This window comes from Scyliorhinus canicula, chromosome 4, assembly GCF_902713615.1.
Source record: "Scyliorhinus canicula chromosome 4, sScyCan1.1, whole genome shotgun sequence".
Taxonomy (NCBI): domain Eukaryota; kingdom Metazoa; phylum Chordata; class Chondrichthyes; order Carcharhiniformes; family Scyliorhinidae; genus Scyliorhinus; species Scyliorhinus canicula.
The window spans coordinates 72,803,720-72,821,747 of NC_052149.1; the positions used below are offsets into that span (position 1 = coordinate 72,803,720).

Below are 18,028 nucleotides of genomic sequence, written 5' to 3' on the forward strand. Positions count from 1 at the left end.
CCCCTGCTGCCCTTGTCAACCCAACAAGAGAAAAAAAAGAACTCTCCACCTGGAAGGAAAAGAACCCACTCCCCCCACTCCTACCCTTACATTACTCTCCATTACCCTCACCTCTGTCTCCCAATAAAGTGCAGTTCTCCCGCAATCTGTGCTCCTTATTAAAGCTATTGGCCACTTCTGGAGTCTTCAATGTAATATTCCCGGCCCTCATTAGTCACCCAAAGTATTGCCGGGTAGAGCAACCCAAACCTGATCTGCTGTTGATACAGCACCGCCTTGGCCCTATTGAATCCAGCATGCCGTTTTTGCCAGTTCAGCTCCAATGTCTAGGTACATTTAGATCCTGGTCCCCTCCCATTTCCGCTTCTCCCTGGCCCACTGCAAGACCTCTTTTTCCACAAACCTGTGGAGTTTTACGATCACCGCCCGCGGCGGCTCCCAAGTTCTTGTGTTCTGCCTCAGAGACCTGTGCGCTCTATCCACCTCTGGGGTCTTGTCCAGAACCCCCTCCACCACCAGCCCTCGAGACGTACCTTGTGGCACTCGTGCCTTCCACTCCTTCAAGCAGGCCGACAATACGCAGGTTCCGCCTTCTCGACCTATTCTCTTGTTCTTCAACCTTGCTCTCAGCATCGTGAAAGGTCTCCTAAGAGCCCCACCTCTGCCTCCAATGCCACCTCCTGATCGCTGTGGTCCAACATCACCCTCTCAATCTCTTGGACGTGCAAACTCTGTGCCTCCAAACATTTATAAATCCTTTCCATTGAACCCTTCAGGGGTGCCGTAGCCCCTTTGATGGCCATCGATCTGTCTTCCTGCATCTTTTTCCTTTGTTGATGGAAATCTTCCCTGATGAAAGCCACCTACTATTACATCTGAGGCCTTCCAACCTGCACTGACCCTTCCCCTTGTGCCACCTTTTCAATAGCTCCTGTGCCACAGGTCTCTTTCAACTCCTTGGCCAGGTCTTTCACCTTCTTCTTCCGGCTTTGGTAACCAGCAGACATGCCACACCTGGGGGGGGAGGGGGAGACGACTTCTCCTCTGAACTCCAGCTGCACTTTCCCGTCAAAGTTACTCCTGGTATGGGGTAAAAAGAGCTCTTTTCTATCAGGAGCTGCCCTGTGTGCAACCACTCACACTATGGCCGCCACCCACCGGAAGTCCCATCTGATTTCATTCTGAAACCAATGATTATCTCTGCTTCCATCACCCTCACAGTAAGAAGTCTTACAACACCAGGTTAAAGCCCAACAGGTTTATTTTGAATCACGAGCTTGCAAAGCACTGCTCCTTCCTCAGGTGAATGAAGAGGTGGGTTCCAGAAACACATATATAGACAAAGTCAATGATGCACCACGATCACAATTTCAGCATGGAGGCTCGGAGAATCCCACCCAAAGTATCTCAGAAGTTCAAACAACAACAAAATATTTCATGCTGCCACAATGTAGTGCCAACAGGGAGTGTTATTTTCCTGTCGGACCTTACCATCAGTTTGAAAAATAGTGTTGCCTAACATAAAATTGAGCAACATCATGTATGACTTTCAGTGCCAGTGCGATGCTGTGTATGTAAGTCGAAAGTCCCAACTATTGGGTGACCGATCAATCAATATGTTCCTCTGGTTGTTGGGAATAGGCAGAGCACAGATGTGCTTAATCAGTCCATGCTTGCAAAAGACAAAACAAATTTACTTTTAAATGTGATACTGCGATTGGACAGCACTTGCTAGACAATCCTGAATGCACATGTGATAACCCTCACAAGGACCACGGGGATTGAGCACCCCATGGGCTTTGTAGAATAAGAGTTCCTGTGGTGACCGAGCGGAGGCTCACCTAACTGGGGCTGAGCAGCAGAACCTTTATATGTAGCTCCCAGACCCAGACCGGCAGTTCCTGATAGTCCTGGGCTGGGAAGTTTGTTTTGTGGGTCGTGCTGCAGCTTTATTTTCAGCTTAAAATAAACCAATTTGGCCTTTCACTCGGCTCCTCTTGGAATTATTAGACCGGCGGCGAGAATCAAGCACAGGATTCTTAACTTTTTCGAAACTCTCCGACGACGATTCCGGTAAGAAACAAAGCCGAAAAAGCCACATTAATGCCCTTGTTTGGGATGCTCAAGCCCATTGATGTGAACATGGAAGACTGACCCCAGTACGGCAAATGCATGCGCTATGTCTTCCATGCCAGAGGGGGATGACAGACATAAAGTACTCCTTTTGACAGCATGCAGGACCCTAACATTAAGCATTATTAAGAGTTTAAATTATCCTGCAGCACCCGACACTAAAACAGTTAACTTGTGGATCTAGTAAAGAACAATTACGACCCAAAGCCATGTGCAATCCTTCAGCATTACCGATTCAACGCGGCCAGAGAACCCATGACAGAATTCCTGGCTGGACTAAGGAAGTGAATGCTGGGGATACTGATTGAGATGCTACATGACTGGCTCGTGTGTGGGATCAATAATACCGGGATGCACAAAAATTGTTGGCAGAACCCACCCGAGATCTCAAAAGGGCGAAAAGATTAGCACTATCTTAAGAGCTTGCAGAGAAAGGGGCACAAGAAATCCAGGGATGATGGACCGCAGCTTTCTCAGGTTTGGGGGGTGGGGGGGGGGGGGGGAGGATGTAATGATATGCATAAGCTGTTGTGGTGAATGTGTAACCACTATAATTCACACTCGGACTCGCACCGAACATCCTTCCACAGCCATCCGAAACGGCTGCAACACCAGTGCTTGGTCGGTCGCAACGCACGATTCGGGTGCTGGACCGACTGAACTTGTAGACTCGTCACCCCCGCCGGACTTGATTTTTAACAGGGGGTGAATGTGGTGAATGTGTAACCACTATAATTCACACTGTACATTACTGTGTCCCTGTGGGTTCCATCTGTGAGTCGTTGCGTGGCACTGCCCACAGGGGGAGATGAGGAGCATGTACAGGGCTCCGCCCTCATCAGGAAGTATAAGTGCTGCGGTCCTGCGAGGCCGCCCTCAGTTCAGCACAGTCGCAGGCAGGCTCAGTTGTAAACCAATTAAAGCCACAGTTTACTCCAACTCGTGTCTCTGAGTGAATTGATGGTCGCATCAGCTATCTTGTAGACAATGATGGAAACATCCTCCGACCAGCAGGTGACAGTGTAAGTCTACCACATGACTCTGTACCTCGAGGAGTTGGGATCTAGTCATGTTAGTGACTCGTCACACTTGCAGCAGCTCCAGGATAATTTATCTGTATTAGTAGTTTGTAATATATTTATTATAATTATCTTTACCATGCATTTATTTTATAGCAAAATACTTTAACTACTCAAGAACCAGATGTTCTTCTGTGCATCATTCACACTGACCCAGCACAAGAACATAACGGGGGAGCACAACCTCAAACAGAAAAGCCAGCATTCCCAGTGAAGGCTCCCTGCCTCACCCACCACCAACTCAACATTCAGCCAGGGCATTCTGGCATCTCAAAAGATGGCTAGAAAGGGCAGAGCGGTGGTGAAGTGGTTTGCACTGCTGTCTCACAGCACTGAGGTTGGGTTCGATCTCGGCCCCGGGTTACTGTTTGTATGGAGCTTGTACATTCTCCCCGTGTCTAAAAGGATGTGCAGGGTAGGTCAATTGGCCATGCTAAATTGGCCCTTAATTGGAAAAAATAGAATTGGATATTCTAAATTTATAAAAGAAAAAAAAGATGTCCAGATAAACCGATTACACCAGGGACGCCCCTCTGGAGGACTAAAAGTGTCAGCTCCAAGGCTGCTGTAAGTGTGCCTAAAGGACATAACCCAGGCAAGGCTGTCAAAATCAGCAGTACGCGTGCCACCCAGGCCAGAAGTCAAAATCACCTCAGGCCCGAGCCTTACAAGCCGATGTGGTAGTATGACTAGAGGTACTACGGTACCTGGGAGTGTGAGCTACCATCGGTGGAGAAGGCTCGCTGCTCATTGGCCCAAGTGTTTGCATTTCATTGGTCGGAACGTTAGGTAGCTCCGCCCAGTGAGGTGGGGTATAAGAACCCGTGTTCCCCAGCAGCCGGCCTTCTTTCTGTACTCGAGCTGTTGGGGAAATATCTTGTTGATTAAAGCCTTCAATTCGGACTCCTTCCTCGTTTCAGTAGTTACTGATCGCGCATCAATTTAATCAACAAGATTTTAAAGGTTGGAGCTCCGCATCAAGCCAGAGTGTCTACAACGCAGCCCCCCCGCCATCTACACGCTCATCGAGGACATGTCCGACTATGACTCCGCCATGGAACTGCTTAAAGGACACTTCATCCGGCCGGTGAATCAAGTTTACGCTCAGCACTTGCTGGCTACGAGGCAGCAGATCCCTGGTGAGTCGTTAGACGATTATTACCGTGCGCACCTTGTACTGGGGAGGAACTGTGGCTGCCCGCAAGTTTCTGCTAATGAGCACACTGAACTGTTAATCCGAGACGCCTTTGTTGCGGGTATGCAGTTCCCACAAATCCACCAGAGACTGTTAGAGAAGGAAACTTTGAGCCTCCCGGGCCCTCGCAAACTCTCTAGATGTTGCGAACAGAAACGCCCGTTCGTATGCTCCCGACCGCATGGCGGCCCCCTGGGCAGCGTGGAATTCAGCTTCCGTTCCCCTACGGACTCTGAATCGCCTCAGGCCTGCGCTGCAAGACGCCCTGGAAACCCCGCTGGGCCCCGTTGCTATTTTTGTGGACAGGCTAAACACCCCCGACAGCGTTGCCCAGCCCGATCGGCAACGTGCAAGGGCTGCGGTAAGAAGGGCCATTTTCTGTCGGTTTGCCAGGCCAAGGCGGTCGCTGCGGTCCCGGGCAGCGACTGCGGGACGCCGCCCGTCTCTCTCCGAGGGCCCCATGAGGCCCGCAAACTTCTCCGTCCCCATCTCCCAAACCACGTGCGGCCTCCGGGTGCCGCCATCTTGTTTTTAAAAACACCACGTACGGGGGACGGGCACCACCATTTTGTCCATCCCAGCCATGTGCGACCTGTGGGCGCCGCCATCTTGGATCAGCTCCGAGTACCCCGGCGCGGGTGACTACGCACTGCCCGATGACGACTCCGATCTTCTGCCATGACTCGCATCAGTCACCTTGGACCAGTCTCGATCCCGCACCCTCTCTACGGCGACAACGAAGGTCCTGCTCAACGGGCACGAAACGTCCTGCCTGCTGGACTCCGGGAGCACGGAGAGTTTCATACACCCTGCCACGGACAGACGCTGCTCTCTTCCAGTCCATCCCGTAAAGCAAAAAATCTCCCTGGCCTCTGGCTGCCATTCAGTTGAGATCAAGGGGTATTGTATAGCGAACCTCATGGTCCAGGGGAGGAAGTTCACAAATTACAGGCTCTACGTCCTCCCCCACCTCTGTGCGGCCACACTCCTGGGGTTAGACTTCCAGTGTAACCTCCAGAGCCTAACATTTAAATTCGGTGGCCCTATACCTCCCCTCACTGTCTGCAGCCTCGCGACCCTCAAAGTCGATCCCCCGTCCTTGCTTGCAAACCTCACCCCGGATTGCAAACCTGTCGCCACCAGGAGCAGACGATACAGTGCCCAGGACCGGGTCTTCATCAGGTCCGAGGTCCACCGGCTTATGAAGGAAGGGGTCATCGAGGCTAGTAACAACCCCTGTGGCCAAAGGACATAACCCAGGCAAGGCTGTCAAAATCAGCAGGATGTGTGCCGCCCAGGCCAGAAGCCAAAACCACCTCAGGCCCGAACCTTTCAAGCCGATGTGGTAGTATGACTAGAGGTACTACGGTATCTGGGAGTGTGAGCTACCATTGGTGGAGAAGGCTCGCTGCTCATTGGCCCAAGTGTTTGCATTTCATTGGTCGGAATGTAAGGTAGCTCCGCCCAGTGAGGCGGGGTATAAGAACCCGTGTGCCCCAGCAGCTGGCCTTCTTTCTGTACTCGAGCTGCTGGGGAAACATCTTGTTGATTAAAGCCTTCAATTCGGACTACATCCTCGGTTCAGTAGTTATTGATCGCGCATCAGCCGATCAGTCCGTAGAGGATGAAACTGCTTCACTACCCCTAAGGTTGCTCGATGAAGATAAATTCTTGGGCAACGGTCATTCCCTATAAATTGAGGTGGATATGTGAGCTGCCGTTTCCATCATTGGGGAACAGACCCTTCAGGATCTCCGGGTGGGCATCTTGTCCCTAGGCCTGCTATATACCAGGGTCAGGTTAGCCACATATACAGAGGACACTTTGGAAGAAGTCAGTATAACCTTGAACTTCCTGGATACCTTTCCAGTATCCATGAAGCAGATTCAAACATGGACCCAGAAGGACCCCACACTGGCAAAATTGTGCCATAGAATCCTCAGTATCAGAAGTGTTCTATGTCACCCCACGGATGACATAGAACATAGAACAGTACACACAGTACAGGCCCTTCGGCTCACAATGCTGTACCGACCATTTATCCTAATCTAAGATAAACCTAACCTGCACCCCTTCAAGTTACTGCTGTCCATGTGGTGTCCATGTACCTGTCCAAGAGCCGCTTAAATGTCCCTAATGACTCTGACTCCACCACCTCCGCTGGCAGTGCATTTCACACACCCACCACTCTCCGTGTAAACAGCCTACCTCTGACATGTCCCCTAAACCTTCCTCCAATCACCTTAAAAATATGTCCCCTCATGAAGCTATTTCCGCCCTGGGGAAAAGTTCCTTCCTGGCTACCTTGCAACCTTCTAGAGCCATGCCAGATCCTTGCTTCATCAATCTTACGTAAGCTTCCTTCTTCCGCTTGACTAGAAGCTCCACTTCTCTTTTCTGCAGCTATGATGCACTCTCCCTCCACTTTTACCTCCCTCTCTATTCTTCTTAAAACATCTAAAGTCTGAAACATCTAACATCCATTCAGCCTCTTTGCGCCCATGGGAACGTCCTGGAAGACCATGGGTACGGGTGCACGTGGACTTCGCTAGCCCATTCCTGGGAACAATGTTCCTTATTATGGTCAACACCCAATCAAAATGGTTAAGAGTACATTGCATGGCTTCCACGACTTCTCATGCAACAATAGAAAATCTCTGGCAAAACCTCTTGCCCACATCATACCGGGGGTTCTCGTATCTGATAAGGTAAATAAGTGGAAAATTTCATGTATTCATGAGGTCGAATGGCATTAAACAGATCCGAGTGTCGCCATACTTTCCATCGTCCATTGGCCTGACCGAACAGGCAGTTCAAACGTTCAAAACCAGAGTGAAGAAACAGCCTCCTGGTTCCCTGGATATTATTTTGGCTCTGTTCTTCTTTGATCATAGAACTATGCCACACATGATGACAGGAGTCGCACCAGCAGAATTGTTAATGGGACGATGACTACGCACCAGGCTCAGCCTGCTGTTTCCCAACTTGGGGTGAGGGGCAAGGTGGAGTCAAAACAGGCGACACAAAAAAGGATCTACGACACCAGGAGACTCAAAAAGACCTTCGTAACAGATTCTGTCTATGTGTGGAACTTTGAGATGGCTCCAATGGACCCAGGAATCGTTCATGAAAAGATTGGTCTGGTTTCCTACAAAGTCAAAATCCAAGGAAGGCTGTGAAAAAACACTTGGACCACACTCCAGTGGGGACAATTTTTGCAGAGATTCCTTGACACCCATTGTGACTAGCTCTGGTAGGGGCTCGAGAGTTGTTCCCCTGACAATGAAGTTCAGAGCCCAAAATGGAGACCGCGAAGATTGATCCTCCACCAGAGGTTAGTACTGAAGATGACCCTCCATCTGTGGCCCCTTTTGTGCTCAACAAGGAAGCAATTATACCCAGTCAGCTTCATGTACCCCAATCCGGCACCAACTTCCGCTGACTCGAGACCTTGTGCCAATTGACGAAAGAGATATCATCGCCATGGCAACTGAGGGGTAAAGAATTTGAAAACCCTCACAAAGACCACAATAGATCGCTGATGCTGTTCAAGATGGCGCCGGAGCATGGTGACTCTCTGCAAGTTCTCACCCCCATCCCTTTTCTTTTACAAACTGCAACTCAAGCGTGCTGAGCCAGTCAAGAAAACTGTGCAGTGCTGGTCCGAGGAATCTGAGGTCATCCTCCGTGACTGGTTGGAGACTGTGGACTGGTCCATATTCAAGGCCACGGCAGCTAACCTGGACGAGTATGTAACCACCGTCACTGACTTCATCAGTAAGTGTGTCAAGGACTGTGTACCAAAGAAGACAATACGGGTATTCTCCAATCGGAAACCCTGGCTCAACCAAAGGGTTCACTTCCTGCTGAATTCCCGGATGGAAGCGTTCAAGTCTGACGACCCTGACCTATATGACGTACGGAAAGCCATCAGGGATGGAAAAAGACAATACCGCATCAAACTAGAGTCCCAGGCCACAACGACACTAACCCACGACGACTATGGCAGGGCCTTCACAAGATGAGAGGCTATAAAGTAAGGCCAGGCGAAAATCTGGGGCTGGAGCATCCCTACCCGATGATATGAACAAGTTCTATACCCACTTTGAGCAGTCAGCCAATGCATCAGTGCCACCAATCCCAACAGCTCTGGACACACCCATGCCCACTATTACAGCCTCAGAGGTAAGAGGTGCCTTCTTGAAAATGAATCCGTGGAAAGCGACGGGCTCCGATGGAGTCCTGGGCGAGCACTCAGAGCCTGCGCAGATCAGCTGGTGAGTGTATTCACAGATATTTTCAATCCCTCACTCCGCCGCTCTGAGGTCCCCACCTCCTTCAAAAATACCACCAGAATACCAGTACCAAAGAAGAACAAGGTAGCCTGCCTCAATGACTACCGACTGGTGGCCCTGACGTCTGTTATCATGAAATGCTTCGAGTGACTAGTTATGAGACGGATCACTGCCAGCCTCACAGACAGTCTCGGTCCACTGCATTTTGCCTATCACCACAACTGGTCCACAGCAGAAGCTATCTCCCTGGCTCGACAATCAACACTCAAACACCTCGGCGACAAGCACACCTATGTAAGACTGCTGTTCGTCGACTACAGCTCCGCCTTCAACACTATTATCCCGACAAGACTAATAACCAAACTCTGCAATCTTGGATTTGACCCCACCCTGTGCAGCTGGATCCTTGACTTCCTCACCAACAGACAGCAATCTGTCAGGATAGGCAACAGCACCTCCTCCACAATAGTCCTCAACACCAGGGCCCCGCAATGATGTGTGCTCAGTCCTCTACTATACTCCCTATACGCACATGGCTGTGTGGCAAGATTTAACTCCAACTCAATCTATAAATTTGCAGATGATACGACTGTGGTGGGCCGTATCTCAAACAACGACGAATCAGACTACAGGAGGGAGATAAATCACTTGGTTGCATGGTGCATCGAAACAACCTCTCTCTAAATGTCGGAAAGACCAAGGAACTGATCATCAACTTTAGGAAATGTAGCACAACACACTCTCCCATCTGCATCAATGGTTCCGAAGTGGAAATTGTCGATAGCTTTAAGTTCCTGGGAAACACCATCACCAATAGTCTGTCCTGGTCCACTCACATTGATGCAACAGCCAAGGAAGCCCAACAATGTCTCTACTTCCTACGGAAGCTAAAGAAATTTGGCATGTCTGCATCGACTCTCACAAACTTCTACAGATGTGCGATAGAGAGCATCCTATCTGGCTGCATCACAGCTTGGTATGGCAACTGCTCAACCCAAGATCGCAAGAAACTGCAGAGTGTGGTGAACTCAGCCCAACGCATCATACAAGCTTGCCACCCCCACATTGATTCTGTATACACCTCCCGCTGCCTCAGGAAGGCAGACAGCATTATCAGAGACCCCTCCCACCCAGGCATTGCCTTCTTCCAGACCCTTCCATCAGGCAGAACGTACAGAAGTCTGAAGACTCGCACGTCCAGACATAGGAAGAGCTTCTTCCCCACAGCTACAAGACTCCTCAACGACTCCCCCTTGGACTGATCTGGGGCGAACTTCTCCGGGGACCGACGTGACGCCCATTTCCGGCGGGAAAAAGCGGTGCGGATGACTCCGGCGTCAGGGCCTTCTTTTAAACCGGTAATCTCCCTTCCCGAAAGGGCTAGCAGCGGACTGACGCGATACGCGTCAGTTTCACCAGCTGCGGAAGTGGCGAGTCCCGGCGTTTGTGTGGTGGGGAGAGAGAGGAGGAAGAGAGACCCGGCGTTGGGGGGGGGGGGGGGGGGGAGGAGGAAGAGAGGACCCGGCGTTGGGGGGGAGAGAGGAGGAAGAGAGACCCGGCGTTGGGGGGGGGGGGGGGGGAGGAGGAAGAGAGACTGGCGTTGGGGGGGGGGGGGGGAGAGGAGGAAGAGAGACCCGGCGTTGGGGGGGGGGGGGGGGGGAGGAGGAAGAGAGACCCGGCGTTGGAGGGGGGGGGGGGAGAGGAGGAAGAGAGACCCGGCGTTGGGGGGGGGAGGAGGGAAGAGAGACCGGCGTTGGGGGGGGGGAGGAAGAGAGACCCGGCGTTGGGGGGGGGGGGGGGGGGGAGAGGAGGAAGAGAGACCCGGCGTGGGGGGGGGGGGGGGGGAGAGGAGGAAGAGAGACCCGGGGTTGGGGGGGGGGGGAGGAGGAAGAGAGACCCGGCGTTGGGGGGGGGGGGGGAGAAGGATGAAGAGAGGACCCGGCGTTGGGGGGGGGGGGGAGGAGGAAGAGAGACCGGGCGTTGGGGGGGGGGGGTGGGGTAGGAGGAAGAGCGACCCGGCGTTGGGTGGGGGGGGGGAGAGGAGGAAGAGAGAGACCCGGCGTTTGTGGGGGGGGTTGCGGAGTTGAGGGGGGAGAGGGAGGGAGGGAGAGAGGGGGAGATAGTGAGAGGGAGGGAGGAGAGGGGCAGAGGCAGGGAGGAGAGGGGGTAGAGGGAGGGAGGGCAGAGGGAGGGAGGGGGGCGGTTGCGGCGTTTTGAGGAGGAGAGGAAGAGGGGAGAGGGGAAGGGGAGGGAGGGGGAATAGGGGAGGGAGGGAGGGGGGAGAGGTGAGGAGAGGTGAGAGGAGGAGGGAGAGGGGAGAGGGAGGGGAGAGGGCGAGAAGAGCGAGGAGAGGGCGGAGAGAGGGAGGGAGGGGGCGGTTTGCGGCGTTGAGAGGAGAGGAGAGGGGAGAGGGGGGTACTGCGTTGAGAGGAGGGGGGGGTACCGGCGTGAGAGACTTGTGGGGGCGGCGTTGGAGGGGGTAGGGGGTGGTGTGGGGGGGTGGGGTGGGGGCAGCGGCGTGCAGAGGGGGCGACGGTTGCGTTGGCCCGGCCATCCGTACGCCCCCTCTGCCACGCCGCTGCCCCTCTAACCGCCCCCCCTCACCACCCCCTACCCCCTTCCAATGCCGCCCCCTCTCACCACCCCTACCCCCTCACCACCCCTACCCCCTCCAACGCCCCCTACCCCCTCCCCACCAACTACCCCCCTCCCCCCTCCCCACCACCCCTACCCCCCTCCCCACCACCCTACCCCCCTCCAACGCCGCCCCCCTCTCTCAACGCCGCAACCCCCCCCCCTCAACGCCGGTCCCCCCCCCTCTCTCAAAGCCGCACCCCCCCCCCACTAACGCCGCACCACCCCACTAACGGAGGAAGGAGGGGGGGAGGAGGAAGGAAGGGGGGAGGAGGAAGGAAGGGGGGAGGAAGGAAGGGGGGGGGAGGAGGAAGGGGGGAGGAGGAAGGAAGGGGGAGGAGGAAGGAAGGGGGGAGGAGGAGAGAGGGGGGGGAGGTGTGTGGGTACCGGCCTTCAGAGGGAGGGGGAGGGGGGTGTGGGTACCGGTGTTGAGAGGGGGGGACCCGGCGTTGAGAGTGTGGGGGGTTGCGGCGCTGAGGGTGGGGGGTTGCGGCGTTGAGGGGGGGTTGCGTCGATGAGGGGGGTTGCGGCGTTGAGAGGGTGGGGGGTTGCGGCGTTGAGGGGGGGTTGCGGGTGATGAGGGGGGGTTGCGGCGTTGAGAGGGTGGGGGGTTGCGGCATGAGGGGGGGTTGAGGGGGGGTTGCGGCGTTGCGAGGGGGGGTTGCGGCGTTGAGAGGGTGGGGGGTTGCGGCATTGAGGGTGGGGGGTTGCGGCGTTGCGAGAGATGGGGGGCGGCGTTGGAGGGGGCTAGGGGTGGTTGGGGGTAGGGGTGGTGAGGGGGGTATGGGCGTTGGAGGGAGGTAGGGGTGGTGGGGAGGGGGGTAGGGGTGGTGAGGGGGGGTGGTTGGGTTAGGGGGCAGCGGCGTGCAGAGGGGGGGCGACGGTGCGTTGGCCCCGGGCATCCGTCGCCCCCCCCCCTCTCTGCACGCCCGCTGCCCCCAAACCCTCCCCACCACACCCTACCCCTCCAACGCCCCTACCCCCCTCTCCCCACCACCCATACCCACCACCCCTACCCCCCCTCTCAATGCCGCAACCCCCCCCTCCAATGCCGCAACCCCCCCTCCAACCGCCGCAACCCCCCCTCCAACGCCGCAACCCCCCCTCCAACGCCGCAACCCCCCCAACGCCGCAACCCCCCCCCCCAACCCCCCCAACGCCGCAACCCCCCTCCCACCCCCCCCCCCCCCCCCCACTCGCCCTCGGACACTGACCGGCGTCAACCATCATCAACGGTTGACGCCGTTTTAAAGCTACTCTGCTTTTCGCCGACGTGACTCGTGGCCACGTCGGCGGGACTTCGGCCCATCCGGGCCGGAGATTTGTTGAAAGAAAAATATAATGAAATCCCGCCGGTGCCAGCTGTTTTCAGAGGCTGCCGGCGGGATTTGCACAACGCCGGTTTTTGGCCGGTCGGAGAATAAAAAACCCTGCGGGAGCGGGATTAACGCCGCTGCCGGCCGATTCTCCGACCCTGCGTCCTGTTCCCTGTAAGAACTCTATTCACGATGCCCTATGCTGCTCTTGCTCATGTATTTGTTTTGTTTGGCCCCTAGTTTCGCACTATAACCAATCACTGTTTATCGATGTACCATTTGTCAATGTTCTCAGTTGATTATTCTCTTTATCTACTATGTACGTACCGTGTACGTTCCGTCGGCCGCAGAAAAATACTCTTCACTGTACTTCGGTACATGTGACAATAAATCAAATCAAATCAAAAATCAAATGATTGATCTCCCAGTGCGTTTCGTAGAATATGCATTCCCGTGATGAACGGGTGGAGGTTCACCCAGCTGGGGCTCATTAGCAGGACCTTAAAATCTATCTCCCAGACCCAGACTGGCAGTTCCCAATAGTCCTGGGCGGGGATGTTTGTTTTGTGTGCATAACATAGCAGTTATTTTCAGTTTAAAATAAACCAGTTTGGCCTTTCACAATGTTAATGGCTACACTGACAGCAAGTTTAAGTTAATCAGTTGAGCTTGGAGCATGAATGATTACATTTGCTCATGTAATTATCCCCATGAGGCCCAAGGGGAAACTGTAATTGATCACCCTGTGGGGTCCGGTGGAGCGTGAGCTTCCCTGCTAGTGGGCCGAGGCCCACCGAGCTGGGGCTCATAAGATCAAGCATAAAATGTTGGCTGTCCCAATGGGACTATGTAGTGTAAGTTGTTTGCTGCTGTGGGTAAACTTTGTTACCTTAATTAAAATCTATGTTCTTCCTACTGCTGACTTCCTGGTCATTAACCTGGCGATGAGAAAGACTGAACTCTACATCAGAATGCCCAGCTGCTCCGGAAGATTGCCGTGCAGCAGCATGTGGGACTAGTTTTCAAAAATGCTGCTTTTTAGGAAATTGAAGGCATTTGCTGCAGGCCAGGAAGATTGGGCTCAGTACAAAGAGTGGATGAGGTGCTTTTTACAGGCAAATGGCATCTTGGGAGAGGATCGACTAAAGGTAATCCTCCTGACAGCTTGTGGGCACCAACCTTGCGTATTATAAAAAGCCTCATGTATCCAGTTCCAAAATCATTAAAAAAAATATTTATGTATTTTGAAATACATTAAACACAAGCAAAACCAAAATAAGAACAAACGGGAAACCTCATAACAAATAAATAACCACACCACCCTCCCTGCTGTTCCCCTCCACCCATCCTGCCTTCCCCATCTTAACCCCTTTATCCCCCATCTTAATTGTCCTTCAAGAAGTCGATATACGGCTTCCACCTCTGGGCAACCCATCCACTGACCCTCTCAAGGCGAACTATATTTTTACAGCCTAAGGCGCTGCGTCAGGTTGCCTACCACATTCCTGGCTTTGGTGGCCCCGAGTCTCTCCACTCCAACAAAACCCGTCTCATGCTACTGGAGGCAAAGGCCAAGGCATCGGCCTCTCCCACCCCTGGACTCATGCGTCTTCCGACACTCCGAATATCGCCACTCTGGACTCGGGGCCACCTTTACCTTCAGCACCTCAGAGACAACATCCGCACACCACTGCCAGAACCCTTCAGCTTTGGACATGCCAGAAACATGTGAACATGGTCACAGGTTTCCCCGCCCACCGTCCACACCTGTTCTTCAAAATCGTTTGATGTGTTAGTTGCACTGGTGTCTAACCATTATGGTCCAAAACCATAGTCATTATGCAACGGTAACGGTTCAACATGGCTGTACGAATTCTGGGAGAGCCAGTACCGGATTTCATAACCCAACACTGATGGTTGGCCGAGCAATACGGGTTTGGGCCATCCCATCTGAGATGCTGAGGGATCGGCTAGTGTGCGGCATCAAAAACATGGCGACACAGAGGAAGCTGTTGGTAGAGCCTATGTTGGATTTAAAAGGGCCGTTGTGCTCGCACTGTCCCATGAAACATCCAAGGTTCCAATGGATTATGGTGTTCATAGTGTTGCTTGTCTTCCATACTGGACTCTAGCGGCATCCCAGGGCAATGCCCGAATGGCCCGGAAATTTCAAAAGCACCAACCAAAGGTACAACATTGCAGTTGGACTCAATATTCTGGAGCCACCACAGACTTGCGGTACACCTCCTCTGAGTATGAGGGGAATTCTGGCAACACTGCCAGGCCTGTGGGTGTAGAACACATGGTAACAAAGCCGCCAGTATCGGTAGAGAGTGCACCGCCCTGGACAGACAATGAGATCGCCCTGAGCCAGGGCCTCGCACGTGACCCTACTTGAGGAGGACAACCTGATGCAACTGAACTACATCACTGCCTCAAAGGTGGCGCCGGTTCAGGCCACACTGCAGGTGATTGGAAATGAAATGAAATGAAAATTGCTTATTGTCACGAGTAGGCTTCAGTGAAGTTACTGTGAAAAGCCCCTAGTCGCCACATTCCGGCGCCTGTTCGGGGAGGCTGGTACGGGAAGCGAACTGTGCTGCTGGCCTGTTTGGTCTGCTTTAAAAGCCAGCGATTTAGCTGAGTGAGCTAAAACAGCCCTAGTGAGCTAAACCAGCCCCTAGTGAGCTAAACCAGCCCCTGGGCTGGGCATCCTCTAGTGATGGAGATGGACACAGGAGCTGCATTGTTGGTCAGCAGACCTTTCGCGACTACGCACAGGAATCTTGCCGCAAAGCCTGCGCGATACCAAGGCCAGATTGGCGACCTACATTGGTGAACCATGAGCATGATAGGAACCTCAGTGGCCCCGGTAATCCACAGACAACAAACTGTCAGACTGCCTTTGGTAGTGGTGCAAGGGCCAGGACATAACCTGCTGGGGTGTGATTGGCTACAAGTACTTAGCCTTGATTGTCAGCAGATTTTCCAGATGGGCACTGGAAATCCGTGTGATGTCCTTGGTAAATATCCATGAGTTATTCCAGGAGGACCTGGGCAAAAGGAACCAAGGCATGTATCTATGTGGGCCCAGAGGCTCAGCCCAGGTGCTTCAGGGCATAGCCTATTCCTTATGCCTTCCTCGCCAAGATGGATGTTGAGCTGTGGCACCTGGAAAGTGTGGGCATTATACGCCCTGTGCAATTTGCGGAGTGGCCTGCACCCATGATCCCGGTGATCAAGCTGGACAAGTCTGTTCGCCTCTGTGGGGACTAAAACCCAACTGAAGAGGGCATCCCACCTAGACCGTATGCCTTGCATGGAGGACTTGCACAGGGAACTGAATGAAGGATGCTCATTGACCAAACTAGATATGAGTCACATATATCTGCAGTTAGAATTGGACACCGCATTGCGGATGTATGCGACTATAAACACCCACAGAAGGCTATTCAAATACACTTGCCTCCCTTTTGGGTCTCTTCAGCTCCTGCAATCTTTCATAGGGTGATGGGTGATATACTCCAGGGACTACCCAAGGTTGTTGTGTCTTTAAATGACTCATTCTGGGGGCCACCAAAAAGTAGCATATGGATAATCTAGAGGAGGTGTTCAGACGATTCCCCCAGATAGGCGTCCGCCTGAAGTGAAGCCAGTGCATTTTTCAAGCAAAAGCTGTGACATAGATAGTATATTGTGGATAAAGATGGTTTTCACCCTGTGAAGGAGAAGGTTCAGATCATAATAGGGGCCCCGACTCCATAGAATGGCATGGAACCACGATCATTTCTGGGCCTTGTGAAATATTACTGGAAATTTATTTCAAACTTGGCCACTCTGATGGCACCAATTCACATCATTCTGAGACAGTAGGCATGGAAAACTCCACATTAGGAGGCATTTGCAGGACTGAAGAAATGGTTGTCACTGGCAGAAGCACAGCCACATGAGAAGCGGCAAGAAAGGTTGATGGTTGCAGACATGGGGGGTGTAATAACCCCAAAAGGCCTACGGGGAATCGTAACTGATATTTCCGTGGGTCCTGTGGTATACGAGCCTCCCCACTAGTGGGCGGAGGCTCACCCATCTGGGGCTCGTAAGATCGAGCATAAAAGCCGGCCCAAACCAGGACCAGCATGTTGGTTGTCCCACGGGATTGTGTAGTATGAGTAGTTTGCTGCCGTGTGCAGACTATATTACCTTAATTAAAATCCATGGGCGCGATTCTCCGAACTCCACGATGGGTGGGAGAATTGCGGGAGTGGCGGGCGATTCACGCCACGCCGCCCTGGCACCCGCATGCGATTCTCCCACCCCCCCAAAATGGCGTGTCACATTTTACGACAGGCCGCTCGGAGAATCGGCGCTCGCCGTTTCTAACGGTCGAGCGGCGATTCTCCGGCCCGGATAGGCCGAGTGGCCTGCCTAATCCGATCGGTTCACACCGGTGCCAACCACACCTGGTCGCTGCCGGCGTGAACAGCGTGCGAACACTGCGTGTGGGGCTGGAGGGAGGATCGAGCACCAGTGGGGTGCTCAGGAGGGGTCTGGCCCGCGATCGGTGCCCACCGATCGTCAGGCCGGCGTCTCTAAAAGACGCACTTTTTTCCTTCCGCTGCCCCGCAAGGTCAATGCTCCATTCTTGCGGAGCATCCGCGGGGAGGACGGCAACCGCGCATGCGCGGGTTGGCGCCGGCCAACCTGCGCATGCGCGGGTGACGTCATTTAGGCGCCGCGGGCTGCGTCATTCAGGCGGCGCCGCTTTGACGCGGGCGCCAAGGCCTGGCGCGCAAAATTGACATGCCGCCGCTCCTAGCCCCCTGGGGGTGGGAGAATAGGGGGGCAAGGAGCAGCCTCCGACGCCGGAGTGAAACACTCCGGTTTTCACTCCGGTGTCGGCACTTTGTCTCCCTTTGGGAGAATTGCGCCCCATGTTCTTTCTCCTTCTGGCCTCCTGGTTATTAAAGCTAGAAACATGCAGGGCATGTTCTCTGCAAACAAAAGGAATATGTTCAAGTCTTGCACATTTTGTGAATTACCCAGAAGCAGGGGAGCGACAGTTCCCCATTTCTTTCTCCATTGCTTATAAAGAAGGGACTTTTTTATCCAAAGAGTGGTGCAAATGTGGAACTCGCTAGCACAGAGTGGTTGAAGCGCATAGTACAGATGCAGTTATAGGGAAACTAGTTAAGCAAATGAGAGAAGGGAATAGATGATTATAATGTATATTAGGACGGGGAATGCGGAGAGGATGCTAGAGTGGAGCATAAAGTCATTTTAGAAACCATCTGGAATGGAAATGCTCCTAGCTGAAAGATGTTTAGGAAACAACTAAAGCCATTACATACAATGTACACAGGGTCTACAGCCTAGAAA

General features: G+C 53.4%; 1 protein-coding gene and 1 long non-coding RNA gene across 8 annotated transcripts in view; one reads left to right on the forward strand and one right to left on the reverse strand.

Moving 5' to 3' along the window:
* pde4ba (phosphodiesterase 4B, cAMP-specific a) overlaps positions 1 to 18,028 on the reverse strand; it is a 1,084,249-nt gene that overhangs the window by 140,811 nt on the left and 925,410 nt on the right. The gene's annotated exons all lie outside the window — the stretch shown is intronic.
* Positions 1,782 to 18,028, forward strand: part of LOC119964676 — an 89,992-nt gene continuing 73,745 nt past the window's right edge. The window contains exon 1 of the long non-coding RNA XR_005460345.1: positions 1,782 to 2,073. This is a non-coding gene — a long non-coding RNA (uncharacterized LOC119964676). The remainder of the gene's footprint in view (positions 2,074 to 18,028) is intronic.